General features: G+C 36.1%; 1 protein-coding gene and 1 pseudogene across 2 annotated transcripts in view; one reads left to right on the forward strand and one right to left on the reverse strand.

The window, feature by feature from the left end:
• Nucleotides 1-13,888, reverse strand: part of HDX (highly divergent homeobox) — a 288,979-nt gene that overhangs the window by 222,143 nt on the left and 52,948 nt on the right. The window lies entirely within an intron of this gene.
• Nucleotides 12,452-13,472, forward strand: LOC108396214 (solute carrier family 25 member 43 pseudogene; annotated as a pseudogene).

Here is a 13,888-nt window from a genome sequence, read left to right on the forward strand (position 1 = left end):
AAGGGAATCACTAAACAAAGAGATGTTAAATAAGACATCATATTCATAAAAAGTGGAGGAGGGTCAATAAAAATATATTGCTACTAGAATGCACTTAAACATAAGCAACCATCAACTTAACATACAATGCTGTATATGTAGAATTCCATACATGAAACTCATGGTAATCACAAAACAAAAACCTATAATAGATAAACAAAAAACAAAGAGAAAGGAATCTAAACATAACACTAAAGGAAGTGATCACACACAAGAGAAGAGAGTAAAAGAAGAACAAAGGATAAGAACAAATAGAAACAAAACTAGAAAACATTTTAAAAATGGAAATAGTATATATATTCAATAATTACTCTAAATACAAATGCTACAATAAAATCATAGGGTGACCCAGCCTATGCACCAACTCCAGCCCTGACCCATCTATATGCTACCCACAAGAGATATATTTTAGACCTAAAGACATACACATAATAAGAGAGAATGGTTGGGAAAAGATATTCCATGCAATTGAAATTTAAAAAAAATGCTGTAGTAGTACTTGCATTAGAAAAAATAGAGTTTGAAACAATGACTATAACAAGAGATGAAGGCCATACCATGATAATAAATGATAAAGGGTTCAACCTAGCAAGAAAATAGGTATAATTATGTACTCACCCAAAAAAGCAGCACCTAAAGATATAAAGCAAGTATTGAGACATAAAGAGAGAAGCTGACAGGAAAAAACTTGAAGACTAATGAAAATAGAACAAAATGGATCAAAATCTCTGGGGCTCAGCAAAAGCAGTTCTAAGAGGGAAGTTTATAGATGTACAGGCCTATCTCAAGAAATAAGAAAAATTTCAAATAAACAATCTGAGAGTACATCTAAATGACCTAGAAAAAGAAGAGCAAAGAAAAAAGTTTGTAGAAAGAAGGAAATAATAAATACCAGAGTAGAAAAAAATGAAATAGAGATTAACAAATAATGAAAAAGATAAATAAATTAAAAGCTGGTTCTTTGAGGAGATAGATTGATAAGGCTTTAATTAGACTAATCAAGAATGAAAGTGAGAAGTCTCAAATCAGACAATAAATGAAAGAGAAGCAAACACTGACACCACAGAAATACAATGGAATTTAAGAGAATACAATGAAAAATTATATGTCAATAAATTGGACAACCTAGAAGAAACAGATGTATTGCTAGAAACATGCAATTTTACAATAATGAAATAGGAAGAATAGAGAATATGAACAGACCAATTACTAGAAATGAAATTGAATCTGTAATTTAAAAAGGTCCCAGATGGCTTCACAAGAGAACTCACCAGACATTTAAAGACTTAATACTTATCCTTCTCAAACTGTTTAAAAATGTTGAAAGAGTAAAACTTCCAAATCCATTCTACAAGGCCAAAATGACCCTGATACCAAAACCAGACAGACAATACAAAACAAGAAAATTATAGGCCAGTATCTCTAATGAACATAGATGCAAAAATCCTCAACAAAATATTAGCTCACTTAATTAGAAAAACAATAAAAGGATCATTAGCCATCACCAAGTGGGATTTATTCCAATGACAGAAGGATTGTTCAATTTCTCCAAATAATTTCATAAAATTAAAATCCAGTAAAGAAAAAAATCTCACAAAAGTATGTATAGAGGGAACATGCCTCAACATGATGAATGCCATACATGACAAAGCCATAGCTAGCATCATAATCAGTGGTGAAAAGCTGAAAGTTTTCCCTCCAAGATCAGGAATAAGAAAATTATACCTATACTCACTACTTTTATTCAACATTGTACTGAAAGTGCTAGGCAGAGCAATCAGACAAGGAAAATCAAGGCATCCAAATTGATAAGAAGGAAAATTGTCACTGTTTGAAGATGGCATAATACCATATATAGAAAACCCTAAAGACCCTATGAAAATGCTATTAAAATTAATAAATGAATTCAGTAGTTTAAGGATACAAATAAACATATGGATCCCTTGCACTTCTATATACTAATAATGAACTAGCAGAAAGAGAAATTAAGAAAACAATACCACTTACAATGCATCAAAAGCAATGAAATATCTAGGAATAAATTTAACCAAGTAGGTGAAAGACCTGTACACTGATAACTATAAAACACTGATGAAAAGAATCAAAGACTATAATAAATGGGAAAAAAATCCATACTCATGGGTAGGAAAAATTAATATTGTTAAAATGGCCATATATCACAAAGAAACCTACAGATTCAATACCATTCCTATCAAAATACTAGTGACATTTTTCACAATGCCAGAACATTAATACTAAAATTTGTGTGGAACCACATAGAACCCTGAACAGCCAAAGCAATCTTGAAAAAGAAGAAAGTTGGAGGTATAACACTTCTTGATTTCAAACTATTCTACAAAGCTATAATAAAAGTGGTATGGTAGCAGCACAAAAATAGAAATATAAAGCAATAGCAGAGAACTGAGAGTACAGAAAGAAACATAGCTTATAAGGTCAATTAATATGTGTGAAAGGATGCAAAAATATACTTGGGGAGAGAATAGTCTCTTCAATATATGGTGTTGGGGAAACCGGACAACTACATGCAATAGAATGAAACTGGACCATTTTCTTACACTATACATAAAAAAAAACTCAAAATAGATTAAAGAACTAAATGCAAGACCTGAAACCATAAATCCCTAAAGCAAAATAGAGGCAGTAAAGTCTTGAACATTGGCATTAGTAATTTTTTTTCTGAATATGTCTCCCCAAGCTAGGGAAATAAAAGCAAAAGTAAATAAGTGGAACTACATCAAATAAAATGTTTCTGCATAACAAAGGAAACAATAAACAAAATAAAAAGGCAGCTTATTGAATGGGAGAATATACTTGCAAATGATACATCTCATGAGAGATTAATATCCAAAACATATGATGAACTTATTCAACACATAAGAAAACAAATAATCAAATTTAAAAAATTAGCAGATTACCAGAACTGATATTTTCCCAAAGATATAGATGGTCAACAGACATGAACAGATGTTCTGCATCACTAATCATCAGGGAAATGCAAATCAAAACCACAATGAGATATCACCTCACAACAATCTAGTATTAAAAAAAAAAGTAATAACAAGAGTTGGTGAAGATGTGGGAAAAGGAAACTCTCTTACACTATTGAAGGGAATATAAATTGTTGCATACATGATGGTAAATGGTAGAGATTTTACACAAAAAATAAAAACAGAAATACAGAAATAGCATATGACCCAGTAATTTCACTTCTGGAAATTTTCCCAAAGAAAACAATCACTAATTCAAAAAGATATATGCACCACTATGTTTATTGTAGCATTGTTTACAATAGCCAAGATATGGAAGCAAACTTAGCGTTCACTGACAAATGAATGGATAAAGATGTGTTAGGAAAAAAGATGGAAGAATAGGAAGACAAGTTAGAAACTTCCTCCCACAAACACACCAAGGAAGCAGCTATAGCAAATACATCTAAACCTGAAAATGACCTGAAGTGTGCAGAACAGACCACCCATGCCTGGTGAAGAAAAGAAGACCACACAGAAAAGGGTAAAGTGGCAGAGCTACAATCAAGTGGAACCCAAGCCCTTCCTGCATCCCAGCCCACAGGTGAGAGGAAGTAGAAAGGAGCAGAGAAAGGAGAGTCATCCAGGAACTGTATACACTGGGGCCCTAGAGCATGAGCATAGATTGTATTGGGTTCTGGAGATTAGTGGGGCTGGACACCAGGGACAGTTGGAGCACTCTGGGAGGCTGACTCCTAGCACTTGTGGAGGACAGGCATGCTCTGCCAGTCCACCTGAGACCCAAAGCAGAGGTTTCAGTTTGAAAGACTTATCAGCAGTGGGAGAGGTGCAGAGAGGAGAGGTCTCAATGGAGCTCTCTATGCCAGAGAAATTGCAAGTGGACATATCCCCCAGCACTCCCTTGGCCGCCCAGCAGGCCAAACAAATCAGGCACTCTGGGAGTCCGACACTCTACCGCCCTTACCAGGAGCTCAGCCATGAGGCACTTCACTGTCCACCTCTGGTGTTGCAGCCTTCTTGGCCCAGCAGCACCAGACTTTGCTGCCTGGTAGGCAGAGAGAGGCTATCCCAGTTTTCTCAAAAATATCATCCATATTGGGAAGGTACCTGTAGGAGCTGCCTCTGAGAGAGCTCCTTCCTCCTTGTGGTTGGCCAAACCAAGTCCTGTGTGCTTTGCTGCCACCAGGGGACAACTATGCAACTTGCTACCCAAGTGTGCCCTGCCACCATGTGACTTGCTGTGCATTGCCTTGCCCCAGAGCCACAAAATTGCCCCACCCTTTCTGCAAGGCATCTCTGCCAGCCATCACTGCATGGCAGGCAGTGGGTGGCGCTAGCACAAACATGCCAATGGAAGCCCCTTCTCTGATCACAAAAGGCTAACAGAGGCAAACTTCTGGCCACCGAGGACTGAGGTCACTGCTGGGAGACATAAAGGTAGTCTTGCCCATTACATACCAACAGCAAATGGGGCTACAAAGCAAAGGAGAATCAGGCACTGGATAGTAAAGACTCTTGAGATTCTGGCCACCACAGGACACCTTCCCCATAAAGTCATTACTTGTTAGATGAGGAAGCAGAACAAATCCATCTAATGCAAAAGAAGAAATACAGAAAATCTTACAGAATGAAGAGAGAGATGAATTTGTCCAAACAAACTACTGGATAAATCTTCAGAAAGAGAGCTAAATGAAACTGAGATTACCAATCTTCTTAAAACATTTTCAAAACAAAAGTCATAAATATGCTCACTGGTATGCAGAGAAGTATTGAAAATCTCAGGGAGGATTTCAACAAAGAGAAACAACAGCTGAAAAAGAGCCACTCAGATCTGAAAAATACAGTAACTGAAATAAAATATACAATGGAGGGAATGAATAATAGATTGCTGCAAGTAGAGGAGACAATCAATGAGACGGAAATTAGAGAACAGATACACAACGAAGTTGAGGAACAGAGAGAAAAAATTTCTAGGAAAAGAAGAATGATAAGAGAGCTGTGTGACCAATTGAAATGAAACAATATAAACATAATAGGGGTACAAGAAAGAGAAGAGAGGGACAAAGGGATAGAAGGTTTATCAGAGGAAGTAATTGTTGAAAACATCCCCAATATGGGGAAGGAAATAGATACTCCAGTCATGGAAATGAAGAGAGTCCCTAACAAAAGGGACCTCAAGAAGAAAACACCAAGACATATAATAATTAAGATTATAAAGAGTAAGGATAAGGAGAGAGTATTGAAAGTATCCAGAGAAAGAAAAAAGATTACTTATAAGGGGAAGCCCATCAGGCTATCAGCATGCTTCTCAGCAGAAACTTTGCAGGCCAGAAAGGAGTGGCATACAGTAATAGAAAGGAGCTATGAACAATCTGAAAACAATTAGTAAATGGCAATAAGTATACATCTATGAATAATTACCTAAAATATAAATGGACTGAATGCACCAATCAAAAGACATAGAAAGGCAGAATGGATAAAGAAGACCCATCTTTATACTGCCTACAAGAGATTCATTTCAGACCCAAAGAAAGACACAGACTAAAGGTGATGGGATAGAAAAAGGTATTTAATGCAAACAATAAGGAGAAAAAATCAGGAGATGCAGTACTTGTATTAGACAAAACAGGCTTCAAAACAATGAAAGTAACAAGAGACAAAGAAGGACATTACATAATAATAAAGGGGTAAGTCCAACAAAAGAATATAAACATTACAAATACCTATGCACACAACATAGGAGCACCTAAATATGTAAAACAAATGCTAACAAAATCAAAGGGGGAAATAGATTGCAACACATTCATTTTAGGAGACTTTAACACACCACTCATATCAATAGACAGATCAACCAGACAGAAAATAAATAAGGAAACAGAGGTACTGAACAATATTAGAGAAAATTAACAGATACCTATAGAACATTCAGCACCAAAGCAGCAGGTTACACATTTTTCTCAAGAGTACATGGTACACTCTCCATACTACATCATATACTAGGCCACAAGAACAGCCTGAATAAATTTGAAAAGATTGAAATTATATCAAGCAGCCTCTCAGACAACAATAGTATGAAACTAGACATAATCTACATGAGGAAAACAAAAAATCCTAGAAAGAAATGGAGGCTAAACAATATGCTTCTAAGTAATTAATGGATCAATGACCAAATCAAAGCAGAAATCAAGCACATGGAGACAAAAAAAACAAAACAAAAATTCAAGAGTCCAAAATTTGTGGGATACCACAAAAGCAGTTCTAAGAGAGAAGTACATATCAATACAGGCCTACCTCATGTAACAAGAACAATCCCAAATAAAGAGTCTAGTCTCACGATTAAAGAAACTAGAAAAGGAAGAACAAATGAAACCCAATATTAGTAGGAGGAAAATAATAATGATCAGAGCAGAAATAAATATAGGGCAATAAATTAGAAAATAAATTAATGAAACCAATTGTTGCTCTTTTGCAAAAACAAACAAAATAGATAAGCAGACAGCCAAATTTATCAAGAATAAAAGACAGAGGACATAAATAATAAAATCATAAATTAAAACGGAATAGTCAGAATACTACCACACAAATACAAGGAATTATTAGAGAGTACTATGAAAAATTATGTGCCAATAAATTGGAGAACCTATTAAAAATTTTAAAATTCCTAGATAAATACAACTTTCCAAGTTTGACCCTGGAAAAATAGAAAATCTGAAAAGACCAATTACCAGAAATGAAATTGAGTTGAAAAAAAAAAACTCTCAACAGGATCAGATGGTTTCACAGCTAAATTCTACCAAATATTTAAAGAAGAGTTAATACCCATGCTTCTTAAAGTATTCAAAAAAGTAGAAGAGGAGGGAATACTTCCAAACTCAATCTATGAGGCCAGCCATCACTCTAATACCAAAACTGGCAAATATGCTACAAAAAAAGAAAATTATAGACCAAATCCCTGTTGAACACACATGCAAAAATCCTCAACAAAATATTAGCATTCCAAATTCAAAAATACATCAAAAGGGTCATCCATCATGAACAAGTGGGATTTATTCCAGGGATGCAAGAATGGTATAATATTCATATATCAATCAATATCATATATCACATTAACAAAAAGATAAAAAACACACAATTATCTCAATAAGATGCTGAAAAAGCATTTGACGTCTATTTACGAGAAATTCAACATCCATTTGTGGAAAACTTTCAGTAAAATGGGTTTAGAGGGTAGGTACCTCAAAATAATAAAGGTCGCATGTGGTAAACCCAAAGCCAACATCATACTTAATGCTGAAAAACTTATGTCTTTTCCCCTAAGATCAGGAAAAAGACCAGGAAGTCCACTCTCATGACTTTTACACAACATAGTAATGGAGGTCCTAGCCATGGCAAGCAGACAACACAAAGAAATAAAAGGCATGCAGATTGGTAATGCAGAAGTTAAACTGTCACTATTTGCAGATAACATCATACAATACATAGAAAATCCTTGAGTCCACCAACTATTAGAACTAATAACTGCATTCATCTAAGTTGCAGGATTTAAAATTCATACACAGAAATCTGTTGCATTCTTATATACTATCAATAAACTAGCAGACAGAGAAAACAGGAAAACAATTCCTTTTACAACTGCATCAAAAGTAGAAGATACCTAGGAATAAACCTAACCAAGGAGGTAAAAATTGTATACTCTGAAATCTATGGGACACTCATGAAAGAAATTACTGAAGACACAAATAAATGGAAATCTATCTCATAATGTTGGATAGGAAGAATTAAAATTGTCAAATGGCCATCCTTCTCAGAGGAACTTACAGATTCAATACAATCCCTATCAAAATGTGAATGGCATTTTTCAATAAACTAGCACAAATAGTTCTAAGATTTGTATGGAACCACAAAAGACCCTGAATAGCTAGAGCAATACTGAGAATGAAGAACTAAGCTGGGGGTATTACCCTCCTTGACTTCAAGCTATATTACAATGTATATATATACATTGTACTATATACATACATATGTACTATATATATACAATGTACTATATTACAAATGTATAGTAATCAAAACAATATGGTACTGGAAGAAGAACAGACTCACAGATCAGTGGAACAGAATAGAGAGCCCATAAATAAACCCAGACATATATGGTCAATTAATATATGATAAAGGAGCCATGAAAATACAATAGAGAAAAGAAAACCTCTTCAATAACTGGTGTTGGAAAACCTGGACACTTACATGCAAGAGAATGAAACTGGATTACTACCTAACTCCATATACAAAAGTAAACTCGAAATGGATCTAAGACCTGAATGTAAGACATAAAACCATAAAACACTTAGAAGAAAATATAGGCAAAAATATGTTGAACTTAAGTATGAACAATTTTTTCCCAGACACAGCTCCTCAGGCAAGGGCAGCCAAATAAAATCTGAACAATTGGGACTACATCAAACTAAAAAGCTTTTGTACAGCAAAGGATACCATCCATAGAACAAAAGGGCAACCTACAGTAAAGGATAATATATTCATAAATGATTTATTTGATGAGGGGTTAACATCCAAAATATATAAAGAACCCATATGCCTCAATAAAAAAATAGCCCAATTAAAATATGGGTAAAGAATCTGATCAGACATTTATCCAAAGAAGACATACAGATGTCCAACAGGCACATGAAAAGATGCTCCACATTGCTCATCATCAGAAACATGCAAATCAACACCATAATGAGATATCATCTCACACCAGTCTTAATGTCCACTACCCAAAAGAGAAGCAATAACATGTGTTGGCAAGGATGTGGAGAAATGGGAACCTTCCTACACTATTTGTGGGAATGTAAGTTGGTACAACACTGTAGAAAGCAGTATGGAGGCTCCTCAAAAATCTAAAAATAGAGGTACCACTTGTAGGAATTTACCTGAATAAAACAAAGTCCCTGATTTGAAAAGATATGCAAACCTATGTTTATTGATGGATTATTTAAAATATCCAAGATATGGAATCAACTTGAGTGTCCATGAATAGATGAATAAGGAAAACATGGTACATATACTCCATAGAATATTATTCAGCCATAAAAAATGAAATCCTGCTATATGCAATGACAAGGATTGATGTAGAAGGTTTTATGCTCAGAGAAATTAGCCTGGCAGTGAAAGAAAATTCCATATGATTTCACTTATTTGTGGAATATAAATACAAAGCAAAACAGAATGAACAAGACAACAGTAGATTCACAGACACTTAGAAGTGGCTAGTTTTTACCATGAGAGGAGAGGTTGGAGTGGGTGAGTGGTTGGGCAGCATGAGGCGGATAAAAAGGCACAATAATACTCAATCATAATAAAAGTTGGTCAATGATTCTATAACATTCTTTCTATGTGTGCATAGTAACCAATAATAGAGCAGGTGGGGACTTACTAATATAGGTAACTGTGGAACCACTGTGTTGTATATTTGAAACCCGTATAAGACTATATGTCAATGATACTTCAATTAAAAAAAGTTGTGGTATACATACACAATGGAATTTTAAGCAGTTATAAAACAATGAAATCTTTCCATTTGTGACAACATGGATGAACCTAGTGGGTGTTATACTAAGTGGAATAAGTTAAAGACAAATACCACGACTTCACTTATATGTGGAATCTAAAAAAAAATAAAACCAGTTAACAAACAAAGCATAAATTGTCTCATAAATAGAGAGAACAAGCTGTTTGTTGCCATTGGGGGTGGGGTGGGAGAATGAGTGAAATAGATGAAGGGGATAAAGAGGGACACATTTCCCATTATGAAATAAAAAAAGGGGATAAAATGTACAGCATAGGGAATTTAAGAAATAAGGTAATATCTTTGTATGTTAAGAATTAGTAAGTACACTCATATTGCTGAACGTTACATAGTTTATATAATTGTTGAATCACTATGTTGTACACATGAAACCAATATAATACTGTATGTCAGCCATGTTTTATTGTTATATATAAAAAACAAAAAGCAAAAATAAAAAGAAATAAAGTAACAGTTATTACCTAAAATGTGAGTGATTGTAGAAGTAAGTTTAGGAATGCTTAAAACAGGGTATTATAATCTTAAAATGTTTTATGTAAGCTTTCTGGTTACCACAAGGGAAAATCCTGCAGTAATTGAACATAACAGCCTAATTAAGAAAACATACTGATGACCAAGACATCAAAACAATTAAACTTAGCAGGATAAGAGACAAGAAATAGTGAATCTACAAAGCAGCCAGGAAAGAATTAATCAAATGGCAATAGTAAGTCTTTACTCATCAATAATTACTTGAAATGAGAATGTATTAAATTATCCAATCAAAACACAGAATGGCTTAATGAATATAAAAACAAGAATCAAGTATACATTGTATACCAGAGACTCATTCTATCCTTAAAGGTATACATAGACTGACAGTGAAGGGATGAAAAAAAAATATCAAGCAAATGGTAACCAAATGAAAGGAGGAGTAGGTACACTTATATAAGACAAAATAGACCTCTTTGACCACAATGGTATGAAACTAGAAATCAATAACAGGTGGAAAACTGGAAAACTCACAAATACATGGAAATTAAACACTTTTCTGACCAACCAATGGATTAAAGAAGATTTTAAAGGGGAATTTTAAAAAGTGTCTTGAGGAAAACAGAAAGGGAAATAGAATACATTAAAATATATGGGATGTAGCAGAAGCTGTTCTGAGAGGGAAGTTCATAACAACAAATGGTTATGTTAAAAAACAAAGATCTCAAATAATCTAACTCTATGCCTCAAGGAACTAGAAAAAGAGTAAACTGAGCCCAAAGGCAGCACACAGAAGGAAATAATGAACATAAGGGCAGAAATAAATGAAACAGAGAACAGGAAAAAATGGGAAAGACTAAGAAAACTAAGAGGTGTTTTTTTGAAAACAAAAATAAATCTGATAAACCTTTAGCTTGACTAACCAAATGAAAAATATAGACGATCCAATCAAATAATTATAAATAAAACAGGAGATATTACAACTGACACCACAGAAATGCATAGTATCATAAGATCTACTATGAATAACTATATACTAACAAGTAGGAAGACTTAGAAGGAATTGAAAACAGAATTATACAATCTAACAAGACTCAATCACGAAGAAATAGAAAAATTCGAGCAGACCACTTACTTGTAAGGAGTTTGAATCAGTAATAAAAAATTTCCCAATGAAGAAAATGCCAGGACCAGATGGCTTCCTCAGTGAGTTTTACTAATCATTTATGGAAGAATTAACATCAATCCTCAAATTCTTTCAAAAGCCAAGGAGGAAGGAACACTCTGAAACTTATTTTATGAGGTGAGCATTACCTTGATACTAAAGCCAGAAAGGAACACTAGCAGGAATGAAAACTATAGGCCAATATCCCAGATTAACATAAAAGCCATGAGGGATGGGTAGAGGGGATAGGTGAAATATGTGAAGGGGGAAAGTAGTCAGAATGCTTGATATCTTGATCTAGGTGATGATTACATGAGTGTATACATATGTCAAAATTTATCAAGTTGTCCACAAAGATGTATGCATCTCAATATAACAATTCTAAAAATTTTCATTAAAATACTAGTAGACCAAATTCAGTAGCACATTAAAAGTATCCTTCACCATGATCAAGTGTGATTTATCCTTGGGATGCAAGCACGGTTCAACATACACAAATCAATCAATGTGATACATCAGATTAATAGGATGAAGGGAAAAAATCATATGATCAATCTCATTAGACACAAAAACATGATGAAATTCATCATCTGTTAATGATAAAAACTCTTAATTAATCAGATGTGGAAGAAACGTACCTCAACAAAAAATAAAAGCCATATATGTAAAACACACAGTTTATATTATACTTAATTGTAAATGGATGAAAGCTTTTACCCCAAGATCAGGTACAAGACACATGTGCCCACTTTAATCCCTCCTACTCAGTGTATTAATGGAAAGCCTAACCACAAGAATCAAGCAAAATAGTGAAAGTCATTAGAATTGGAAAGTAAGAAATAAAACAGGCTGTTTGCAGATGACATGATTTTATATATAGAAAATCCTAAAGGCTCCACCAAAATACTGTTAGATATAATAAATAAATTCAATAAACTTGAAGAACATCAAATCAACATACCCAGATCAGTAACATTTCTACATGCTAACAATAAGTTATCTGAAAAAGAAACAGAGGAAACAATCACATTTACAACAGCATCAAAAAGAATAAAATTCCCTGGAATACATTTAACCTAAAAAGTGAAAAATCTCACCCGCCCCCTCCGCCGAAGCGCGGCCACCTCCGGCCAGAGCCACGCGGTCTCCCAGGCGGGCTGGGGCTCGGGCCTGCAAAGCGCGATGGTGACTTTGCGGCAGGACGGCCGGCTGACGGGCAGCCAAGGGCTGCTGTGCGCCGGGCTGGCGGGGGCGCTGAGCCTCAGCCTCACCGCGCCGCTGGAGCTTGCCACCGTGCTGGCCCAGGTCGGCGTCGTGCGGGGCCGCGCCCGGGGTCCTGGGGCCGCGGGGCTCCGGGTGTGGCGGGCTGAGGGGCCCCAGGCCCTGTGGAAGGGGAACGCAGTGGTACCTGCGCCTCTTCCCCTGCAGTGCCTTGCAGCTCGCCTCCTACCGCAAGTTTGTCATGCTGTTCACTGATGACTTGGGCCATATTTCCCAGTGGAGTTCTATCATGGCTGGGAGTCTTGCAGGCATGGTTTCCACCATTGTGATATATCCTACAGACCTCATCAAAACCCGGTTGATTGTACAGACCATGCTGGAACCATCTTACAGGGGGATCCTCCATGCTTTTTCTACTGTTTATCAACAGGAAGGATTCCTGGCCCTTTATCGAGGAGTTTCCCTTACTGTTTTAGGTGCTCTCCCCTTCTCTTCTGGCTCCCTTCTCATTTACACAAATCTGGAGAAAATCTAGAATGCACGCCAAGATCGGTTCTCTCTCCTCCAGAACTTTGCCAATGTCTGCCTGGCTGCTGCAGTGACCCAGACCCTCTCCTTTCCCTTCAACACAGTGAAGAGAAAGATGCAGGCTCAGAGCTCGTATCTTCCCCACTGTGGAGGAGTAGATGCCCATTTCTCAGGAGCAGTGGACTGCTTTCAGCAGATAGTGAGGACCCAAGGGGTACTGGGGCTCTGGAATGGATTGACAGCCAACTTACTGAAGATAGTTCCATATTTTGGAGTTATGTTTGGTACCTTTGAGTTCTGCAAGAGAATCTGTCTTTACCAAAATGGTTACACTGTGTCTCCTCTGAGCTATAAATTGACCCCAGGAGTGGATCAGAATTTGAAGCCCAAGGAATTACGAGAATTAAAAAAGTTCAAAACTGGACAACTGAAGTCTAAAAAACCAACTGTTTAAATGGAACTGGAAGTGCACAGACTGAAGGTGTGTTGCAGTCACAGATAAAAGTAGCCTCCTAATTGTGCATGTGTGGAGTAACGAGAAGGTACTCCTGTCTGTTGCTATTGGAAATGAGAAGATTCAGCCATACACCACCTCTGAGCTTCAAACTGACGTCCCTGTGAACACGTGCCCCTCGAGATTTCCCAACATGACCATCTCATGACTGACATTCCACCAGATTTTACAACAAAACCTAGCAGTAATGAAATGTAGAGTTTACAACCTGAATGCAAACCTGCAGTTTACGTGACACCAAAGAAAGGGCATTGCCATGACACCTCAAAGCAGCCTGTAGTTGAAGTGGCTGAGCAGATACCATGGCGTGAGCTCTGCTACAGGGTCACAGCTTGCACTAACTCACATCAGTCTCA

The sequence above is a fragment of the Manis javanica genome, chromosome X (assembly GCF_040802235.1).
Source record: "Manis javanica isolate MJ-LG chromosome X, MJ_LKY, whole genome shotgun sequence".
Taxonomy (NCBI): Eukaryota; Metazoa; Chordata; class Mammalia; order Pholidota; family Manidae; genus Manis; species Manis javanica.